This window comes from Pteronotus mesoamericanus, unplaced genomic scaffold (assembly GCF_021234165.1).
Source record: "Pteronotus mesoamericanus isolate MK-2021 breed Mesoamerican mustached bat unplaced genomic scaffold, CSHL_Meso_final contig_557, whole genome shotgun sequence".
Taxonomy (NCBI): domain Eukaryota; kingdom Metazoa; phylum Chordata; class Mammalia; order Chiroptera; family Mormoopidae; genus Pteronotus; species Pteronotus mesoamericanus.
Window position 1 is genome coordinate 3,383,885 of NW_026555200.1, and position 23,102 is coordinate 3,406,986.

The 23,102-nt window shown below is 42.4% G+C and overlaps 1 protein-coding gene across 5 annotated transcripts in view; it reads right to left on the bottom strand.

The window, feature by feature from the left end:
• PRDM2 (PR/SET domain 2) overlaps positions 1 to 5,815 on the bottom strand; it is a 114,660-nt gene extending 108,845 nt beyond the window's left edge. For 3 of the 5 annotated variants that reach the window (XM_054579713.1, XM_054579711.1, XM_054579714.1), the window contains exon 1: positions 5,006 to 5,065. The gene's annotated coding sequence lies outside the window, so the exon portion shown is untranslated. Of the gene's footprint in view, positions 1 to 5,005; positions 5,075 to 5,401 lie in introns of those variants that run through there. The other 2 variants (XM_054579712.1, XM_054579716.1) reach the window with 2 other exon arrangements.
• Between the last annotated feature and the right edge of the window lie 17,287 nt (positions 5,816 to 23,102).

Below are 23,102 nucleotides of genomic sequence, written 5' to 3' on the forward strand. Positions count from 1 at the left end.
TCTCTCTCGACTGTTGTGCCACATTACCTCTTAATACCTATTGTATTAGGAGAAATTCCTAAGGAAAAAAAGCTATGAATGTTTTTGAAAAACCTAAAGTAGCTCAAACTATTTGCATTTTCTTGATCTATTCATCTCAAAACACCCCCGTGGAGAGAAATGATCATTGTCCCCACTTTACAAAGAGGAAGAGGCCAGAGAGGACCACAGAGCTACCCCTCCCCGCCCCCCTACTGCCAGAAACAAGGGTCTCCGTGCTGCCTGTGACCCAGCGTACTCCACACACAGACAGGGCTCAGCGGAATCACCAGGAGACTGGCCACCTCCCCAGACCAGTGGGCGGCCTGCTCGGTGCCCTCCAGCAAGTGGTACTGGAGCGCCGCCATTAAGGATCTACATTCATCCCGAGAGCCCTCCTTTTTAAAACTCCTACTTTCAGATGGACTTTAAGATAGGTCTTTCAGAATTATAGCAAAGTCCCTAAAACAAGCCTCACAGAGTGCGAACCATTTAGAGTGTCATTTTTGTACTCGTACTCCAAATGATGCCTAATTTATAGTCCTCATGAGGTCTTGGGAAATGTACAGGATTCATACTGACATGTTATTTGGTGTATGGTGAATCTCAAAACTCTTTTTAAATTTCGATGGCATCATTTAAATCGGTTGAAAATGCCACAGAATTTCCCCACCAGAACTTAATGTAGTCTCAGGGGAACTATTCAGACGCACCTATAAAATCTGGAGGTTTCACCAATTTCCAGACAGGCGGTCCACCATAATCAAACTAACAGGCACACTTAGCTTTACACATTTCAGGCAAGCTGTGCCAAGAAATAATTCAGCTCTTTCAAAGCAAAGCCTATCATATGATTTACTGCAGAGCTACAAAATACTCTTTTCACCAAAATGGCTGGCAAACATATAAGGTATTCAGTGAAATCTCCTTTAGTGCATGTTCCGAAGGACTAATAAATGAAAACACAGTATAGGCGTGACAAGAACCAAGACTCTTAAGAATAAATACTATACAGTGCTGAGAAAAATATTATAAGCATATTTCACTCCAAATGAACCAGATTTACTATGCACAATAACTCTTGCGCCTCAGGGAGGTGGGGGTGGGGAATAGAAGGCATTCTCTTTAAGAAAGAATACTGAAATGACACATGCATTCATTCCAGTGAAATTATGCAGATATTCTGTACTTCAGAAAGCTACCCCGTTAGCAACAGTCCTATAATATATCTCTTTTATTATGTTTTATTTATTATTAAGTTCTAACTAACATAAAATATATATACCACATTTAACTCAACCTACACTATCTATACTCTTAAGGTTAACAAATACAGATGTTAACAACTTAGACCCTTTCCCATACAGGGCGAGCCACACTAATGATGCCTGTTTGCCTCGAAGCTCAAAGAGCTGTCTTTACAACATAAAGTAGTTGAGTTAAAGTTACGGGAGCACTTCGTAAGTAAAAACCTTATCTCCTCAAGATAAATCCATCATTTTTGGTGCCTGTGAACTGGTTGTTTTAAAACAAGGAGGGGAGGGAGAGAGAGGGATTTTACTAGAGAAACTAGTTCGGCTGCTACTCTCAGTCTTCAAGGGGGTGCTCCAATAAGTCTCATTCTCTCTGAGAAGCAGTTGCTTCTGTGCTATTCAGTATGCTAGCTCACCAGCTTAAATTACTCACCACGCATGACTCCATGCAAATGTATTTAAATTCCCTAATAATTTAACCTACATACGGAGGAGGCCAATCCTGTGTCACAGTCTCCAAGTTACTTCTCATTGCTTCATCCCTCGCAACCAACGGGACGCTAAAGCAGAGCTTGAACGCAAGTGACCATTCAAGCCGGGCATAAAACCAGACACGGGGGGAACGCCACAGGCCACCAAGTCCTTCCCCAGCTTCCAGGTGGACATCATGTCTACATTACAGTGGATTCTCAGTTCGCCCATAAACTGCTTCAATCCAGTTAGATGGGCTTTCCTTTAATGCAGCAGTGGAAAACTGGGGTGATCTTGCCCCCAGGCACGTCTCTGGCAATGCCTGGAGACTTCGTCAGTTGTCCTGACTCAGGGCATCTTGTCCTGACGTGTTGCTGGCATCTCATGGGTAGGCGCCAGGGATGCTGCTGAACATCCCACAACAGACAGGAATCCCCCTGCCCCAGGGGACAGGGCGCCCGCCACGGAATCCCCCAGCCCCAGGTGTCCACAGTGCCAGAGCTAAGAACCCCACTTTCATGGGTCCTCAGCACCACTCTCAGGAATGGAGTCCACAGCTTGCAGCCGCTCTGCAAAGATGATTTTTATGGCTCTAACCATAAACTTTTAACTTCAAAAGGAGACAGAACACTAGCCCAGACCTCTAACCAAATGCTGGGAAGGGTGACAGTGTGGCGGAGGGGCCCCAGGCAGCCCGCACAGCACTGCATGCTCACCATTACCAGTAGTAATGACTGTCAGGTAATGCCCCCGTCATCTGGAAACTCCCTGGATCACCATGGTAAGTCTGACAACTTTCTCGTACTGTCCCTTTTCACTCCCCACTGTGGCATTTTCTAGTGACAGCCTAGTTTTGGGTGTTTTCCCCCCTGGGTAAGTATTAAAAATAGCATGAAAAGTCAGTCAGAAGACATGAAAATAGTAAATAACCCTAAGGTGCTTTCCATCCTGGAAAGTCTATGATTTAACAGGACTTAAAAGGTTTGTGATTCAGATGTGGAACTTGAAAAGACATCAGCAGCTTAAAGAAACAGTTCCATGAATAAATAAAACATCTAACGTAAAATAATCATCAAAAGAATATGCGCACAGAACTACGGTGTAACTGCACAGACCCAGCTTGGGGAGCAGAGAAGGAAGCTGAGACTGAGTGCTGACTCTACCTGCACTGGCAGGGAAAATGCATCTCGAGGGGCTAAAGAACAGAATGTACATTTTCACATATCTTAAAAGAGTACAGACATTTCCAATTCACAACACAAAAACCTTTCTAAACAACTCTTAATAAAAGGAAAATCTCAGGCTATGGAAACCCTACTAATCAATATGGAATTGATAAATAAATTATGGCTCATTCATATCTCATGTGGCCATTAAAATCGTACTGAAGAAATTTTAATGGCATGGATATATGTTCACAATGTCTTACAGGAAGACAGGCTACAAACAACATAGACAATATGATATCAATCCTGCATAAAACAAATATATCCTAGTGAATAAATATATATAAGAAATACACACATGCACACCAAGAGAGACAAATGTTCACAGTGGTTATCTGAGGAGTGGGGAAGGTTATGCCTGATTTCTATTCCTTCTTTGTGCTTGTGTCGATTTACTAATTGTTCTACAGTGAGAATCTTTTCCAACGTTTTGTACGTACAAAACTAATGCGTTATTACAAATTTAAACGATGTCCCAGGAGCTGTCTACCAAAAAAGAAATAATCTGAATACACCAATTTTTCAAATTAAAGAAACTACCTTCACAATCAACAAAAGCGAGCCTTTATTGAGCATTATTATGAGCCTGGCGCTTTTCTAAACACTCCAAATATATTAACTTTCAAACCAAACCACAAAAGATGTAAGAAAGGAGCCCTGGAATACCACAAGCTGTGAGCAAACGTCTGTCACACCGGGACTTTCAACCGCAGTTGCCACAGCCTGAAATGAGGGGCTTGGCCACGGTCATCTCTGCAGGTCCTCTCGGTGTCCATAGGAAGCTTCTAGAGAAAGACAGGGCAGCGCTATGCCATGGCAGAAACAGAACCCGACTGCAGAAGAACATGTGATTGTGTCTCACTTCCTCAATATTAACTTCATAACATGTTAAAAAATTAAAGGCCTAAGTGTCCCCAATACTTGGACGTGCAACTGGTCAAAATGATATGGTGATGTCTAAGAGAATCGTTGACTCGTAAAACGCTGTGGTTGCTTTTAACAATAAGCCTGCAGCCAACAAAAACTTTACAACATATATTTTAGTCGCGTTCTGGGTAGACCCATTTTAGTGTCTGATTTAAGGGATCTAAAGACCTAGTGGGAGGCACCGAAAGGCGTCCCATTTCTGAAAAAAAAATCAGACCCTCAAACAACACTGAATGAAGATGAGGGGCCAGCATGGGTGTTCTCTGCGGGGAATTCACTCAGCTGCGTCGTGAAGGGAACGTGGGCTTCCCGGTGAGCAGTGGGGTCGGTCCCGCAGGTCACCCGCGACAGAGGGTGGCCAGTCGTGGCCGGCGGTCCCCGCGTGGATCGGAAGGAACCACGGTGGCCTGGGAATAAACCCGGACCTGTTAGGTCCCCTTCACGTCTCACTTGCCACCATCAAAAATAGGTTTGTGAATATCTTCAACAACCACACACACACACAAAAATCTACAAGTGCACGTATGTTAAAAACGACAGGCATACGAAGGGGGGCAATTTCCAGGTTGGAGCCGCACAAAAACTATTTGGCAAACACAAAGAGGCAAGACGCAAATTAAGGCTGCAAGTGTGAAAGACACGTTCGGTTTGCACACAAAAGAAAAGCAGCAAAATGACTCGAAATTGGAACGGCCCTGGGACCCCGCGTGAGCCTCCCCCGGGGGGACGTGCGGCCACTGGTCCCGCGCCGCCGCCGCCCGCCCCGCCGCACCGCAGCCCTCCGCGTCCCCCTCGCCGGGCGCGCGGCAAACCAACGGCGACAAAGCGAACCCGCAACTTCGCCGCCGCGGGCCCCAGGGCGGGCCGGGATGTTGGGGCGCCGCAGGGAGGGCCCCCGGCCGCCGGCCGGCCGCGCCTTGTTCTGGGACTCCCGCCGGCTCGGGACGACCGGACCTCGGAGTGGGCGCGTCCACCCGCCCGGCCCTGCGCGCCCGGGTCCCCGGCGTGTCGCCACCGCCGCCACCGCCAAGCTCCTCGCGGGCAGGGACGAGGATCCCGCCACCGCGCCCGCCACCGTCCCGGAAGTCGCCCGCCCTGGTACCCTCTTACCTGCGCCTATCGCCCCCGCGCCTCAGAGCGCCGAGAGCCGCCGCCCGCGCCGCCACCGCCCCTCTGCACGCCTCGGCGCCCGCGGTCGCGGCGCCGCCATCTTGGCCCCGGTCGGAAGTGACGTCGGGCGGCGCCGGCCGCGGCCTCGAGAGCCTGCACCACGCGCGCCGTCGCGGAGCGCCTGGCCGCATACGCCCGGACGATGCCTGGCTGCCCGCGCCCCGACGCGCAGCCTAGCGGACCGCCCCGTCCGGCCAAGCAAGAAAAAAGCCTTGGGTCGCACACGCCTCGACGACTCGCGCTGGCGGGGCTGGACCTCGCGGGGACTCCGCGGAGCCCACGGCGGCGCCTCTGGAAGAAAACCCCAGCGGCCAGCGCCCAGCACCCGCGGCTCACCTTGTCCAGTCTGACAGCACCGAAGGATCGGGATTCTGCGCAGATTGAAAGACAGCAAGAATTCACAGCCTTTCCAGGAGGAGAGGTAGCAAAATGGGCTCATCACTAAGTACCATCAACCCCATTCTTCGCTCGTCTCAAGAGGACCAGCCTAGTTTAACCCCCCAAAAATGAAACTCCAGGAGGGCAGATGCAACTGTATTTATTGCCTGCCTGCCGTGGTGCCTCACACAGTTCTAGGTATTGTGGCTCTTGCACAGAACAGGACACCTCCTACGTAAATAAGTCCTGTTGGAATTTATTTACATAGGAGGACGCAAATAGACGACCTGAGTCTAAATGCTCTCATGGACATTAGCTGGATTGAACTGGAGGTGTCCATTAGACGTCCAAGAGGAGATGGCTAGCAGGCAGTTGGAAAGGAGGCTGGAGGTGAGATAGAGAGTTGGGCGTTTAAATATGAATGGTATTTAAAGCCTTGAGCACTTAAGATAAAGTGATGACCTGAGAAGGAAATCAGGAAGAATCTAAATGTATTGAGCAACATTAGGCCCCTGTGGAAAGGCCGCATCCTAACCAATAGACATTGGGTTAGATGCAGGTGCACCTTGGAAACTTACGAGGGTGTACACAAGTCCCTTTGTGTAATTAGGGCAATGATTTTCAACCCATGTGCAGCAAGAATCTCTAAAACATGCCGTGCCTGACTGTTTAGTCAGGGGCACTGGCCTCTTTTCCGTTAGATTGTCAAGATAAAAAATTACAACAGCCAACACAATAGTTGTCCCATGTGAATGAGTCAAAATTACACCTACTTTTTTTTTCTTGTTTGATTGGCATATATATGTGTGTATATATATATATATATATATATATATATATATTTGGGTATGCCACAGAATTTTAGTAATTAGTTTATGTGTGCCATGAGATGAAAAAGGTTGAGAATTGCTGAACTAGGGTTTAAGCTTAAGAAAGCATGGTGTATCGACATACTGCAAAGGGAAGATGCTGTCGCTGATGACCTAGTCAGGTATAGTGTACAAATGAAGACTATCAGAGTAAATTTTACTGAGGCCTTAAAAAGCTGCAGGGTCAGCACAGAGCATGAGAGAAGAAATCAACCCTCATGAATTTGCTTATTTCTTTGGCTATTCAAGGGAAACAGATCTTAAGTCCCCTGCATATCACTAAAATAGTGCACTCTGCTGTGTGTCAGAGCACTGATAGACTTCTCCACCCCTTACCTGGACCAATGTCTGGAAACATGATCCACGCATCAAATTTACCTGGAATATCTGAGGGGGAAAAAAAAAGGTCAGGGAGACTCCCCCATCCCACCCACCATCAAAATGCTGATGTACAAATCAAAAATCAAAAGGAAAGCTACATGCCACCTGGCATTTAGTAGAATGCAAAGGAAAATAAAGGAACGTTAAGTTAGAAGTGACACAGTGAACCAGAACATATACTATAGCATCAATGCCAAGACATGGTTGACAGAGTAGTCAGTGGTTGTTCCCCGTGTCAATCTAAAATGACTGGGGATATTAATTTTCTATGGCTGCTATACCAAAGTACCTCATACAGGGGGCAGGACGGGGCTTAAACAACAGAAAAGCACTGTCTCACAGTTTTAGAGACCAGAAGTCCAAAATAAGTATCACTAGGCCAAAATTAAGGCGTCAGCAGGGCCACACTCCATCCAAAGTCTCTAGAAGGAAATCATTCCTTGCCTCTTCTAGCTTCTGGTGGCTGTCAGCATTCCTAGGCTTGTGGCCACATCATTCCAATCTTCAAGGCCAGCATCTCTAAGTCTCTGTCTGCTTCATTTTCCCGTCACTGTCTCTTGTGTGTGGTCAGATTTCGCTCTGCCTCCCTCTTAAAAGGGTACATGCAATTGCATTTAGGACCCACCCAATAATCCAGGATAATCCCTTCATCTCAAAATCCGCACTTAAACCCATCTGCAAAAACTTCTTTTTATATGGAAATTAGGATGTGGACAAATCTTTGGGAGTCATTATTTAGCTTGCCACACTGGGTATATCCAATACCTCTGAATTCCCTGCTAATCAGACATTGTATGTTTTTCATTTGTATATTTTTCTTGATCATGTTTATATTTTTCAACCTGTACTATCTAGGATTATACATATTTTATTAACTCAATCCAAAAAAGATAAACTATCATGAATACAAAAACTTCATAAATGTTCATAATCTGTCTGCAATGCCAAATACTACTTTTTTTCCTCTTTGAAAAGGTGATGTATATTGCTAGAGGAAGAGGGAAGGACACAGAGATTTTTATCACATTTCATGGGCCATTTCTATAGTAGGCGATGGAAGTATAAAATGCACTCTGTCTAAATCTATAGCATGAATGAAACTCCACTCTACACAGGTATGTCTCCTGCAGGTCCTGGCTGGTTGTGTGCCTTGGCCTGCAGAACATTACAGAGAACATAATCATCATTCATCACAACATCCAAGTACCCAGAACTGTCTCGCACATAGTGAACACTAGATAGATATTTTTAAGAGGAGAAAAAAAGCCATCCCCCTGGCTCTTCTGATGTGGCTGGATTAAAGCAAATATGTGTGGACCAAAAACATCATGCATTGAAAAGACAGTCTATGGCTGTAATGGAAACAACAGAGGTCCTGCTCGGTGTAGCTGCCAGTGTAGGTTGGTGTATCTTTTTATATAAAAAGATAAAGAGATTTTACAACCAAGACTGAAGAATTTACAACATATCTCCAACAGGAATGTAAATGGACTTAAAATTCCCAGATGGACAACAGTTCTTATTCTCCACTGACTTCAATTCTAGGCATTTTAAACAACTATCTTCACCTTCAGAGCAACTCTTGTATGATAAGCACTAGCCTCATTTCACAGCTGAGGAGCCTGAGGCCAGGGAAGGTTAAAGAATTTGCCTAGTCAGAACCAGGTCTTAAACCTAGACAACCGAGCTTTCCAGTAAGCTGCAGGCTTCACAAGTAAACCACACTCTACACACATGTGGGCTTGAGGGCTGGGACAGGAGCAGGTCCCGGGGACTCCGCTCTCAACGAATCATTCGTCAGTTGAGCTACTTGGGGTGGGAATTGGGAAGGGTTTTTTGTTTGTGTTTTTGTTTGTTTGTTTTTTTTAATATCTACATAAGGAGACTGTTCTAAATACCCTCTCCAGAAGGTCAGACAAGAACATCTCATCATCAGGAGAAAGGACATTGAGTGTCTAAGAGTAACTGCTTCCAATGAAATCACCTTCTGTTCAAATAACATATCACTTCCCTTTTTAAAAGCACCGAATGTCCCTCGCGACTGCAAGCCACCTTCAGTGGGAGCCAGGGTCTCTTCTTCAGGTTCTTCACCTCGCCCTCCCCATTCACCGTCCCTCAGCCAGGCGTTACCCAAGCAAGGAGTGACATGCGAGCAAGCTCACCAGCAATCCAAAGAGTTGAGACTAGGGTTCTGGGGTCTCCTTAGAAATGAATGAATGAAGTTCAAAGACAGAAACTCTGAGGGTTAAAGACACACATTATTGCATAATGGACATTTGGAGCTGCATTAATTTCACTGTGAAAACTTCTACAGCCTCAAAATGTAGAGGGGGATCTTAGCAGAGATTTCAGGGGAAGGCATGAAAAGGAGGGGAACATCACTGCACACTGGCCTGTGCCAGCACCTTATATTACGATACAATGACAACAAGAACCACTGTTTTACACTGTTGAGGGGCACGACTGGAGATTGGCCAGAGGCAGGATTTAAAGGCTTGTTCATTGTTCATGAACTTTGAAGTCCATGATCTGTCTGCTAGCCACACTGCTTCCCAGTCAGCCTCAGCGTCACATGCTCTCGGCACTGGGATGAACACAATGGGACAAAGCCGCGCCCCCCATCCTCTAAGAACTTAGACCTCGTAGAGCAGACTGGACTTGCTCCCCAAAGAACAGCAGAACCACGTGTAAGGCTACAACACCATTCTTATGCCTCCCACGTGCTCCGTAAGGGTTTCCTCCAACTTTTTATTTCAATGTTGCTTTAAAAAAGAAAAGAAAAAAAAGAAAACCAATTCCAAGATGCTAACATTTCTCACCAATTCAAATTTATGACCCCCAAAATAAATGTATTTCATCCTATAAGGAAATTCAGAGAATGGTTTTAGATTTTTCCATTGCACTTCTTATACCACATTTTTAGAATTAAACACATTAAAAAGTTCAGAATTTTCCACATGTCTCTAGCAGCATTCACTCCTGTTTCAGACCCTCTAGTGTAACAGGCTCAAAGACCAATGCAGTTTTGTTCTAGGGAACACAAGGGGAAGTTATTGTGGTCCTTATCTTCCTTGAAGGCAGAATTAATTCACTAGCACACAGTCACTAGCTTGAATAAAACATACAAGCTGGCAACACAGACATAAGTAAAAATATTTTTCAGCAGGAAATAGCAAGCAACATGAGAAGAAATAGAAGATAAGTCGGGCACAGGAATACACGGGTAACACTGAGCTAGGAAATTCCCAGCCAGCCTTTGTTTTCCCCGGTTGGAAGCTCCCATGTGTCCCTTTGCGGGGGTGTCTATGGACCGAACAACCCATCTGACCTACCCAGACAGCGCTCATGCATCATCCACGTGGACCTTGTATTACAGGAGTCCACGCTTCTACCACTCCTATGTTCTGGAAATGTTTTCCCCTTTGTTTTTCTTCTCCTTACTTTTGGTTTAGAATTCACTCATCACTCCTTCTCCATCCAAATTTCACCTCTCCTCAGAAGCCAGCTTTTTGATGAAATCTTTCTTAGGAGTTACATGAGTTCCTTAGGGCTGCTTTTACAATGTACCACACACTGGATGGCTTAAAACAACAGAAATGTATTCTTTCTCACAGTGGAGGAGGCTAGAAGTCTGAAATCCAAGTTTGGCAGGGTTGGTACCTGCTGGTGGCTCTGAGGGAAAGTCTGTCCCGTGCCGCTCTTCCAGACTCTGGTGGCTGCCTTGGCATTCCCTGGCGTGTAAGACACATCACTCTGAATTTGTCTCCATCTTCACATGGCCATCTTTCCTATGTCTCTCTGTAATTTCACAGGCAGGAACTTCTTATGAGAACACCAGTCATTGAATTTAAGGCCCACCCTCCCCCCATAGGACCTCATCTTAACTAATTATATCTGCATGGGCCCTATGTCCAAACAAGGTCACATTCTCTGGTTTCGGGTGGGCGTGAATTTTGGGTAAACCCCACACTGACTGTTTTCTCTTTTAATGAATTCCTCCATAACCTCGACAGCAGTTTTCAACATACTCGTACTCTTCCATTGTGATCTAATTACTGTACACGCGTGTCTTGGTTCCGAAACATATTCTCAGCCCTTTGAGAGTGAAAACAAGAGTTGTGCAGGCCTCCCTTATCCAAACAGTGATAGTCACAAAGTGTTCCCTCCATCGATGTTGCTGACTGATAAAAGACTTTTGCACCGTTTTGTAATTTAAATATGACCTGTGACATGCTCTTTAGCCACGGCCTAGCAAGAACTCTTCTACTTTAATTTGCCTATGTTTCCCTCTTCCACTCCTTCCCCCCACTTTAAACTCCCTTGTCATCATAAAATGCTTTGACTTACGTAGAAATATATCCTTCCAAAGTTTCACAGTGTCAGAAGACATGGCATTTCTTTATCGCAGAGGTCATCATTTAAACAATGTAAGTAGCCATACAGAGGTCACAGCAAAGATGGCACCTGCCAGTACCTGCCAGGGCAGGTGCACTAGGTTCATAAGCATTATCATCAACCTGTCTGAGCTGCTACTCAAAACCTACCCATAGACTGAGTTATTATTAACTTTAACTAATTATAGAGCGATGGCCATCAACTAGGGTGAGACTTTGCCCCCAAGTGGGCATTTCACAATATCTGGAGATAATTTGATTTGTCATAGCTGGGTGGTGTTTACTACTGGCCCCTAATGGGAGAGGCCACAGAGGTTTTAAACACCTACAATACGTGGAACAGGCCCCTATACACCAAAGGATTATCTGGCCCCAATACCAAAATGTTGAGAAACTCTACCATAGATTATTCCACATCTGATTTTCTAGTCTCGCTGTCAGACGTTTAGCTGCTCAGTTGGAGTGTGGAACAGGAACTCATCAAGGAAAAGGAATATTTCTCAACCTTCTTTTTTTCATTACCTCCCTGACCCCAGAAGCTTTTTTTTTTTTTTTGACATTCATTCCTAGTTGCCCTTCTCCACCATGAAATTTTAATATCATGGGTATAAGGTATATCTGCATACTGCTTGCATATCTGGGACTTCTATACACTCTGGCGAAACACTATAGCTATAGCAGTTACTGAAGAGCAAAACAATACTTCCGCAGGAAATAAACTAAACCTTTATGCAAGATTTTAAACAGTATTTTTAAAAACTGTAGTAAAATACACATAACATAGAATTTACCGTAGCCATTTTAAGGACACCGCGCAGGAGTGTTAAGCACGTTCACATTGTTGCGTGACCATCGCCACCATCTGCCTCCAGAGCTCTTTTCATCTGGCGAGACTGAAACTCTGCACCCATTAAAATATAACTCCCATTCCTCCCCCCACCGACCTAGCCCCAGGCAACCACCATCCCACTTTCTGTCTATATGAGTGTGTAGCTGGCTTATTTCACTCAGCACGATGTCCTTAGGTTTGTCCATGTTGTAGCATATGTGAGAATCTTCCTCCTTTTTAAGGCTGAAAAATATTCCATTGTATGTATAGACCATGATTTGTTTATTCATTCATCCGTCTATAGATGCTTGGGTTGTTTCCACTTTTTCCTTAGGTTTTATTTATTTTTTTATTAACTGTATTGGGGTAACATTGGTTAATAACATTATACAAAATTTAGGTGTACAACTTTATAACGTAACATCTATATACTCCATTGTGTGCTCACCACCCAAAAACCAGTCTCCTGTCAATACCAGTCTTTTCATGTACTCTACTCTGAGAGCAAACGTCAAAAAAATTTACAAGCCAAACTGAAACCTCATTAACATCCCCGTCACTATGGAGGAGTCACTATGTACTTGACTCCTCTTACCCTCTTCGGCCCCCGCCCCACGCCCTCCACCTTTCAGCTGTTGTAAATGGTGCTGCTGGACCACAGGTGTGCAACTATCTCTTCAAATCCTGCTTTCAATTCTTTTGGGTATATACTCAGAGGTGTGATTTCCGGACCATATGGTAAATCTATTTTAAAATTTTTGAGGAACTACCACACTGTTTTCCATAGTGGCTGCAACATTTTACATTCCCAGCAATAGTCACAAGGATTTCAAATTCTCCATATCCTCGACAACACTTATTTTGTTTCTTTGATTTTAGCCACCTTAATAGATATAAAGTGGTATCTCATCGCAATTTTGATTTGCATTTCCCTAATGATAGTGATGTTGAGCATCTTCTCATGTACTTACTGGCCATTTATAGATCTTCTTTGAAGAAACGTCTAAATTCATTGCTCTTTTGTTTTTTAAGTTATGGCCAAGGTTTAGGAAGCTTAATCCCAGTACAATGATTTTAACGTTGATCAAAAATAAAAATACTGCAGGAAATTTTAGTAGGCAAAAACATAGGAAGTTTTTTAAAAAAATAATAGTAGAAGTTTAACTTTGCAATTTACACAATTATTTCACTTTGTACCCTTCTGTAAACATCCTCCTCCAAATAGTAACCTAAAAGCATTACTACTTTAGGTAAATTGTGGGAGCATTGTTCATTTTTTAATCAGGCTGATTGTTTTGTTGTTGTTGTTGTTGTTGTTGTTGAGTTGTAGAAGTTTTAAATATGTTCTGGATATAAACCCTTTATCATATATGCAAATATGATTTGCAAATACTTTTCCTATTCCATGGTTGCCTTTTGACTCATTTGATTGTGTCTTTTGATGCACAGATGTTTTTAATTTTGAAGTTGCCAGTTTTTCTATTTTTATTTTTCTTGTCTGTGGTTCTTTATCCAAGAAATCATTGCCAAAGCCAATGTCATGAAGCTTTCCTCTCTGTTTTCTTCTAAGAGTTTCGTATTTTAGCTCTTAGAAGAGCTTTCAAGGTTTAGATCCTTGATAAAGTAAAGATTCAACTTCATTCTTATATATGTTGTTATCAAGTTTTCTTAAAATAATTTGTTGAAAAGACTGTGTTTTCCCCATTGAATGATCTTGGCACCTTGTTGAAAACCATTTGACCATATATACAAGGGTTTATTTATGGACATATAAATGGCTTCTAAATATAGATTTAGCTCTTGTGCTTTTTATTAAAATATCTGCTTCAGGTTTTGAAAACTTAAGTGTTTTTTGTTTTGTTTTTAAAAATGTATGGACAAGAATTTTTCAATGTTTTATGGCTAGGATCTTATATTCCCTAAGAATCAATGTTTGCCCACATAGAGAATTCATGAACTCTAATCAATAACACTCTGATTAAGGGGAGGAAAAGCTGGTTAGTACGAAAGTTGAATACATTGATCAAAATAGGGATGTTGTATCCATAATGCATCATTCCCCCAATTATTTTTAATAATGAATGCTGCGCATACCAAATGGCTTTCCTTTAAGATTCGGACTATGTTGAGCAGAGCCAAAGAGGCAGCATGCTCAGCCGACTAACACTCCACACCAGCAGGAAATCTAAAGCTTCGCTTTCTCACTCTGTTACCTGAGCTAAAAATACCAACAAACTCAGGCTCCATGCGGACTGGAGAGGGACTTGGCCTCTTTCTAGAAATATTTCATAATTCAATGCATAAGGATGGCAATATGGAAAGCTTAATATTAATAATAGTCTTTTCATGTACTCTACTCTGAGAGCAAATGTCAAAAAAAATTTACAAGCCAAACTGAAGCCTCATTAACATCCCTGTATGCCAATCAGAATTTTGTCTGCCTTCAGAGAAGTAGACCAAAGCATGAGAAAGCTGCATGCCCTGGGCAATGTATTTTCATCTTTCTCTCTTTCTGATATGATTGAAATTAGCAATAGGCAATTATATGTCAATAATACAATAATAAAGGTGATTATTATAAATCATTTCTTGTTTACTCAGGCGGCATCAGAAATCACAGTACCCCAACCGCTTTTTAGAGTTGACTGTGATGAAATACTATGACTTTAGTAACAGGAGAGCAAACAAATATTGTATCAAGGAATAAACTACTCCTTAATGTCCGATTACAAATGGATCTTAATGTAACATTGGCTCCTACATTTATTTTTTTAAATAGCTGTTTCAGCCTTTGAAAACTATTTTAGTGAGAGTTTTTTTGTTTGTCCATTTGTTTTTTAAGAATTTGTAGTCACCTTGGCTGGTGTGGCTCAGTGGACTGAATGCCAGCCTGCAAACCAAAAGGTCACCAGGTCAGTTCCCAGCCAGGGCACATGCCTGGGTTGTGAGCCAGGTCCCTGGTCGGGGGCGTGCGAGAAGCAATGAACAAATGTCTCTCTCTCTCTCTTTCTCCCCTCCCTTCCCTTCTCTCTCAAAATAAATGAATAAAGTCTTTTAAAAATACACTTTTTTAAATAATTTGTTGTTAAGAATTTTTTAAAAATTTGTATGACCTTAATTATGATGCCTAATATCTCTAGGCTGATTTTATAGCTGTAAAATTAAAGAGCTAGACCAAACCCTGGCGATCTCTTCTAGTTCTAAAATCTATAATTCTGATGGTGTATAGATAAATTACTCAAAGAAAGTTTCAATATTGAAAACCAAACTTGACAACAGGAGGTATCCTGTGTTAAAAATAGAGTAGTTGCATTATCCTTTACTTTGTGAGGAGCACTCTAAAAAAAACAGTTTATAAATAATCACTTTTTTAAACTTTTGGCATTTTTCAACAATAATAACTATTTAGTTGAAAGGTGAATTATACGCAATTCACCTTTCATTACAGGTATCATATAGAGGAAATGTAAAACAAAGAAAGCCATGATGTTATATAAATTGAGACTTCACACTACATCTTCTTGAAATGTCTCTATAGAATTTGGATATTTACAGTTAAGCAGGAATATCTTTCAGGGACAAAAAAGCCAAACTCATTACTCTATAACATATCTATAGAAATATGTAAAATCTGTATATAAATATATTTTATATAAAACAAATATATAATATAAAATCTTTAATATGAAATAGGAAAATATATTTATATAACATAAAATGTATATGTATATATAAATATAAAGTCACCATTTTATGAGAGAACAAGAAGACTATAACATATACCTTTTTTATAATAATCACCTTTGTTATTGTATTATTGAGATATACTTGACATAACATTGTAATAGCTTTAGGCATGCAACATAATATTTTTTTTAAGATTTTATTTTTTTATTTATTTTTATAGAAAGGGGAAGGGAGAGAGAAGGAGAGGGAGAGAAACATCAGTGTGCGAGGGATACACTGTTTGGTTGGTTGCTTCTTACACTCTCCCAACTGGGGATCTGGCCCCGCAACCCAGGCATGTGCCGTGACTGGGAATCAAACCAGTGACCTTTCAGTGTGTTGGTGGGTGCTCAACTCGCTGAGCCACACCATCCAGGGCATAACATATTTTTTAAATTAAAATATTATTTCATAGTCTCTCCTTGAGCTGGAAGATTACTGAGTAATAGAACAAAAGTTTACTTGATAACAACAGGAAAAAATCTCTAAGTCTATAATGTATATTTTAATAAGTAGTTACACTTCTAAAAGCATAATTATAAGAATGGTATTATGAGACTAATAATAATCCTTTCTGGATTCATTGAGTTTCTTCTGCTGAGATTTCTGAGCAAGATACAGGGTGGGGGCAAAAGTAGGTTTTCAATTGCTTATATGGGAAGCAATACAATAATTAATAAATACTAATAGAAGAATAAACTTTGTGTTTTGCCTACTCACAATTGTCAACCTACTTTTGCCCTGCAAAAAGTATATAAAGGACAAGTCACTAATGTACTCATTTGTTTATTTCTATTCCACCTAATTTAAAAAATAACATTGGCGGCTGCCACACATGCACTCGGTATGGTAGGGTAAAAATAGGCAAAGAAAACACAGTGGAAGGAAAAAACAATCTGAGTACCACAGAAGTTTCTATACAACTACCTTAATGACCTCCTTATGGTCCAAACATACGGAACGTCCTACATCTGATTCTTATAATGTCTCCAAGCTGGGGGATAACAACAAAGTGGAGATCAGAGAAAACAATTCTGCAAAGGGCTAAGATTAAAATAACATCAAGATTGTGTTAGGTCTCTCCAGACAAACAGAACCAATAGGAGCTGTATCTATTACATAGGACATATATAGTATATACATAACAGATAGGAGATTAGAGGAATACAGAGATATGTAGATATACTAGTGTAGAGATACACATCTTCTCGCAGTGTGGGCCAGCAGGTGGGAGATCTAGGAGAGCCAGTAATCGTACAGATGACATCCGGGGGAGTCTGCTGAAGGAGTCTCTTCTGTTCCTAGACGCCAACTTTTTGTTCTATCCAGACCTTCAACTGTTGGGTGAGATCCACCACATTGTGAAGAGCAATCTGCTCTACCCAAAATTTATCAATTTAAATATTAACCTCATCCAAAAATACCCTCCAAGTTGGTACATACAATAATCATCACAAAGAAATAGTAATATTATGAAATGGCACCGGATAGATACCTAATACTAATAAAAGTGTAGCATTGGTACTTTTCTTTAAAAAAAAAAAAAGATTTTATTTATTTACTTTTAGAGAGGGGGAAGGGAGGGAGAAAAATATCAATTCATTGCCTCTCGCACGCCCCCAACCATGACCCTGGCCCACAACCCAGGCATGTACTCTGACCAGGAACTGAACCAACAACCTTTTGGTTTGCAGAACAACATCCAACCCACTAAACCATACCAGTCTGGGCAGTACTTAAGTCTTTTGTGGTAGTATCAACTTAGAAACACTATAATCAAGGGGACTTCTACTTTTTCTATCAGTTATTTCTGTCTCAGAGGCCATGTTTGTATATAAGCTTGGTTTTTCACAGATCTGCAATATTTCTTTTTAAAGGGCAGCCCTAAATACTTGCTGCTGAATCTTCTGCATTCGGTTGCACTGTGCTCTTTTACTGCGTTTGCGGGCTTCTAAGTGAATAGAAGCCCTGTGGGAAAAGACGTATTAAAACAAAGAAAAGACAAACATGGTCATGACGTGACATCTGGGAAAATTTCTGTGACTGCTTCAGTACTACTTTACAATGTACATTACTTATTTTTAATACAAACATCTTTAAAGAACATTATCAACCAATAGAAATAGATGTACTTCTACTAAAGCGCTCCGAATTCCTAAAGGAAAATACATTTTTGCTCCAACCTGTACACATGTGGGCACTCACATGCAGGCACACAGCATTTATTGGGAAAAATTATAACGCGATTCCATGGAAAAACAAAAAATATATATACAACTATAACGGCAAGTGTGAACATTATTTTTCTCTTAACGCTTTTCTCTTGAGACTTCTGTGGGGACAGACCTGAGGACCCTTACCCTCATGTTTCCCTTTCAACTGGCATTCTTCACCTGTTCTTACCCCACTGTTCATGTTTAGATTAATTGAGCCAGAGATGCGACAAAATTGCTTCCTCTATCAGTAAGTCGACTAGGTGTCAAAGTGAGGGTCAGTTAGCCCAGATTCATTCACTCCGCGCAGATTTATTAAGCCCGGGGTGAGGGTCAGAGATTTAATGGGAGCCAGGCAGACCTTGACCTTGCCTTCCTGGGATAGGGATTTACAATCTGCCCACGGAGACACAATCTGTCTTCTCTGAAAGTCAAGGCCATCGATTCAAGTTACCTTTCAGCTCCATCTACCTGTCGTCTCCTTCCCTTGCCCCCTGTCCCTGTCATACTGGTTTTCTTCCCACCTTCTCCGGGGAAGCCCTTCTCCCGTGGGTCCACGTGCTCACATCCTGTTCACTCTTCCTGCCCCTCTGTGGCCTACCCCACGGTAGGAAGAGAATCCTCCCTCCTCTCACACCCCCCCCCTCCCCGCCGCCGAGCTCACTGTCCTCTCCGAAGGCATTGGGAAGCTTCTGCCTGATAATGCTCATTATTGGCATACACGCCTTATCTCCCCGCTAGACTATTGATTAACTCAAGGCTGGGGCTCAGGCTATTTGTTCCTGTCACAGCACCCCGCACAAAAGTAGATGCTGCTTACAGGATGAATAAATTAACAAATTAGTGCTTCATTTGGGAAAATCACTTACCCTCGTTTAGTCTGATAGGAAAAGTGATTTGGGCTGCAAATGCCAACATTCCAGCTCTGTAACTGTTTGCGATGACAATTTTTTATCCTGTTCTCCCGTGAGTATTTAAGGATCTGATTAACCGCATCTCAATTGTATGTGGAAGTCTGGATCCGTCACCTGGACCTGAAAGGGTGCAGAGTGACCTTCTCTGACCTGTCGTCCCTGCCTTCCCCAGGCCCAGCCAGCCTTCAGCAGCGAGACAATAACAAAGTGGCAATCAACAACAGTCGCCTTCCTCACACAGAAATGTGTCCCTCCCGCGGCCCCTCCTTCCCATCTCAAACTGTCCTCTTCTCTCGGGCCCTGCTGACGCCTCGTGCTCTTTCCCCAGATCCGCTCCCACCTGCCTGTACAGCCTTAGCGCCTTCTCCTCCCTATCCCCCGGACATACCGAGTTGCAGCTAGCGCTTTTCCTCAAACTTGTCATGTACTTAGCCCTTTGACATTTTTGCTCCTCAGAATGTCCTCCCACCTCCCTGTGATGTGCAAAAGACGCAACTTACAGCCTTCTTCTTGGAGAACATGTTCCTGACCTGCAGGCGGAAGCCCTCCTTGAGTCTCCTGGAGTGTATACCTTTCCAAAGCACCTCCGTGGTAGCCCTCATCATCCGGTTACTTGGTATATGCCATCTGCCCCCAGGAGGCCCTTAGTTGTTCAAGGGTAGGGGCGTGTCTTATTCACCTCTTTAAATCGAAAGATGGCTCCCCGGCTGGTGTGGCTCAGTGGATTGCATCCCAGCCTGACAGCCAAAAGGTCACCAGGTCGGTTCCCGGGCAGGGCACATGCATGAGTTGCAGACCGGGTCCCCGGTCGGGGGTGTGCAAGACACAGCCAATCAATGTTTCTCTCCTTCTCTTTCTCCCTCCTTTCCCTTCTCTCTAAAAATAAATAAATACAACCAAAAATAAGTAAATAAATACATGGCGAGGTGGTTCAGCCTCTTGTGTCAGTTTTGGGCTCTGTGCTTAGTCATTCCTGGGTTTGACTCCGACTTCCACCCTGTACTTAGACAAGTCACTAAACCTTTCTAGGCATCAGTGAATAACAATAACAATACCAAAGGTATAATAACAATAATAACACGCCTCATAAAGGGGGGCATGAAGTGAGGGATAATATATATACAGCACTTACCGCAATCCTTGTCACATAGTAGGAAGTTGCTCATTAAAAAGAAGTATCACTCCTATCTCCTCTCTATCTGTCACAGAGCCTTACCCACAGCAGGTACGCAAGCATGCTTCGGAAATGAAATGTGAGAGGTGGGATTATGAGGTTGGTGCATCAGAAAAATTGCATCTCCCTGAATGTGAGCCTGAAGAATACTCCTTGCTCTGGCTTACGGCAAGAAGCCAGAAGAGGTGGAAGCTGAAATGGATCTTGCCAAGGTAATAAAAAGAAGTAAAAGTATTAAACTTTTATTGCTTCTCTCAGCATTTCAGAGAGAAAAAATTATTTTAAGGTAAAAATTCCTTAAAAAAAAGAAAACCTGGGAAGCAAAATCAAACTGCTGATTTATTATCCCTAATACTTTCTTTTCCATTTAGAAACCAGGCGGGAAAATCCCATGCAACACTTACAATTTTTTAATACCAGTTCAAAAAGAACAGAAAGTAGAGTGTTGTTTTTCCAAGAATCAGGTTGTGTGCAAGATTTTTCAGGTACTAGAGCTGGTAGGGACCAAGGTCTAGGCAGCTGCCTTTCTAACAAACCCCTGGGAAGGATGCAGGAAAATGAAGCTGATGCTGTCCTTGGCTGACAAAATGGTTTCTGCAGAAACTGTCTTTATAATTAGAAGAAATAGCGGTTAATCCTATCCCCAATTTGGCAGTCAAGTTGAAAAGAGAGCAGTTACAGCGCGGCTATGGGGTAGAAAGGGAGTCAGCTTGCGGGAAGAAACGTGTCACGTGATGATCCTATGAACTGGAGATGGAGCTCAACTTGGTTTCAAAGCCAGGCTCCGTGCCTAAACCTTAGTGAGATCTAGAAAGCAAACTGTCCCTGCTTTCTACCTTTCACCACAGAACCAGAGTCTATATGAACTCACCGGTCAGTGATTTAACTCTGAAACCACAGATCCAGGTAGAAACACCAAATAGGATACCCAAGTGAAGCCACGTAAAATTCAGTCCTAGGCTCTGGAGTCTACTTTCTTGCCTACACTAGGCACAGAGTTCCACAAAAACACTATAGAAAGCCATAGAAGGAAATCAGGATTTTCAGGAGCTATGGCACTAACTCTTTGTACTAGTTTGGTTTTTCCTCAAAGAACACTATCGCTGCATCTATGGGTCATATCTCTTGTTATTTATCAATTTCATAAATAACTAGTATTTTGCAGGCTCACCCAGATACTTATTTTATATGATATTCATATTTGTTACATTCATTAGTTATTCTTTTTAATGTCTTTCCATTAGATGCATTAAATTTTAGTGTAATATCTTAATTTCAGTTTAAAAATCAGTGTTAGCCCATTTAGTCTAATTCAGTTTATATTTTGATGCATAACTTCTAAAAAATGACTTAAATTATACTTTATTTAATGTGCATAGTGGTAACTTCAGGATATTCAGAGACCAGTAAACCATAGTCTCTCCCTTCAAGAAATTTATTTACTTTTAAATATGCTTCTAAATTTATTTAGAAATTCCAGCCTGGTTTCTAAGTGGAAATTTATAATAAATATAAGTTATTACAATTAGAATATAATAGTTCTAAATAGACAAATACGTATTTAAAGTAGCAGTAATAGTTGCAGTGATAGCAGCAAGGATAGTAATAAATGATTGCATTTTTGAGCATTCACTCTGTGTTTTGTATAAACATTGTCTTATTCAATCCACAGGGCTGAAAATGGAGGAGGAATAAATTAGGACGATCAGCTTAGTCTGGGGGGATGGTGTGGGGAGAGACACCAAAGAAACAAGCCACAGAGGTAGCTGCATTAGTTCTGCTGATAGTAAATTCTGCTTTTTGAAAGGCCGTTGCGGTTATCAATCTGCACAGCTCTGGCAGGGGGACTATCCCTGCTTTGCTGATGAGGAAACACAGGAGTACACAGTGTCATATATACATACATGCTTGAATTCACTCGTTTTATTTTTCAGACATGCTATACACCAAAAAACAGAACACACCATCTTCTTCTGCACATTTCCGCACATTTTGGAGTGCATATGGAAAAAATATCAAAAAAATAGACCATGAACTAGGTCATAAAAGAAACCTCAATAAATTCCAAAAGAGTAGGATCATATGTACCATATTGACCATGTTCTTCAGCTATATTTCAATAAAATTAGAATTTAATAACAAAGGATGACCACAAAATACCATATGTCTGGAAAACTAAATAGTATTAAGAAATAACCATAAGTCGCAGGGGAGATAAAAAAGGGAAATTAAAAAAATTCTTCGAGCTGATGATAATGAAAACATTTCCTCATGATGTTGATAACCGAGCAGAGACCACTTCCGTCATGGCCGCAGGCTGGAGCCTCCTTCTTGAGGATGAAACTGGACAGGTTTTGACACTGAAGCTGTAAGAAATTTGGATTTTTTAAATAAAAGGTTTCATTCATCTATTTTGGGAGAGAGGGGAAGGGAGGGAGAAAGAGAGGGAGAGAAACATCGTTTGGCCTCCTCCTTCCTAGGCACCTGTCAGGAGGCAGGGACTGAGCCTGCAACCCAGGTGCGTCTCTGACTGGGAATCAGACCGGTGACCCCTCGCTTTGAGGGGTGACACCCAGACCCCTGAGCCACACTGGACAGGGCAAGAAATTTGGATTTTTAAGGAGGCTGCACTGTGGTATGCATGGTCCAATCTTCAAAAGTGTGGGGTTTTTTTTCCCCCCTGATTCAATAGTTTTCTCTACTTAATGAAGAAATAACTCAATGGTTTGTTATTGGGAAGGATCTTGATACCATGACCAAGCGATAAACTCAAGAAGAAAGGCTTTGCCTGCCCCCGGTGACCACAGGGGAGACAGGAATTCACCCTCAGCTCCCTTCCAAGCAAAAATGGAAACTTCCAGAATGAAGGTGCCATGCTGGTAGGGTTAGCCTGGGGTGGAGCACTGGGAAGAGACTTTCCTGGAAGGCCCTGCCCGTAGTTTCTGGTCCCTGTTCTGGCTGTATGTCCCTAGCTACATCAGAGAGCCACCAAGTGTCTGCTGCCATTCTCAGCGGCACAGGCTGTTAACCAGGAATTTCTGGTTTAGTACAGGAAGTGGACATGGGCTGTTTTCCCCACTGCTAGCAGACATCACGCCCCACTACTTTTAGTAACAACATCCTCAATTTTGGAGGGAATTGAGGATGTTGTTACTAAAC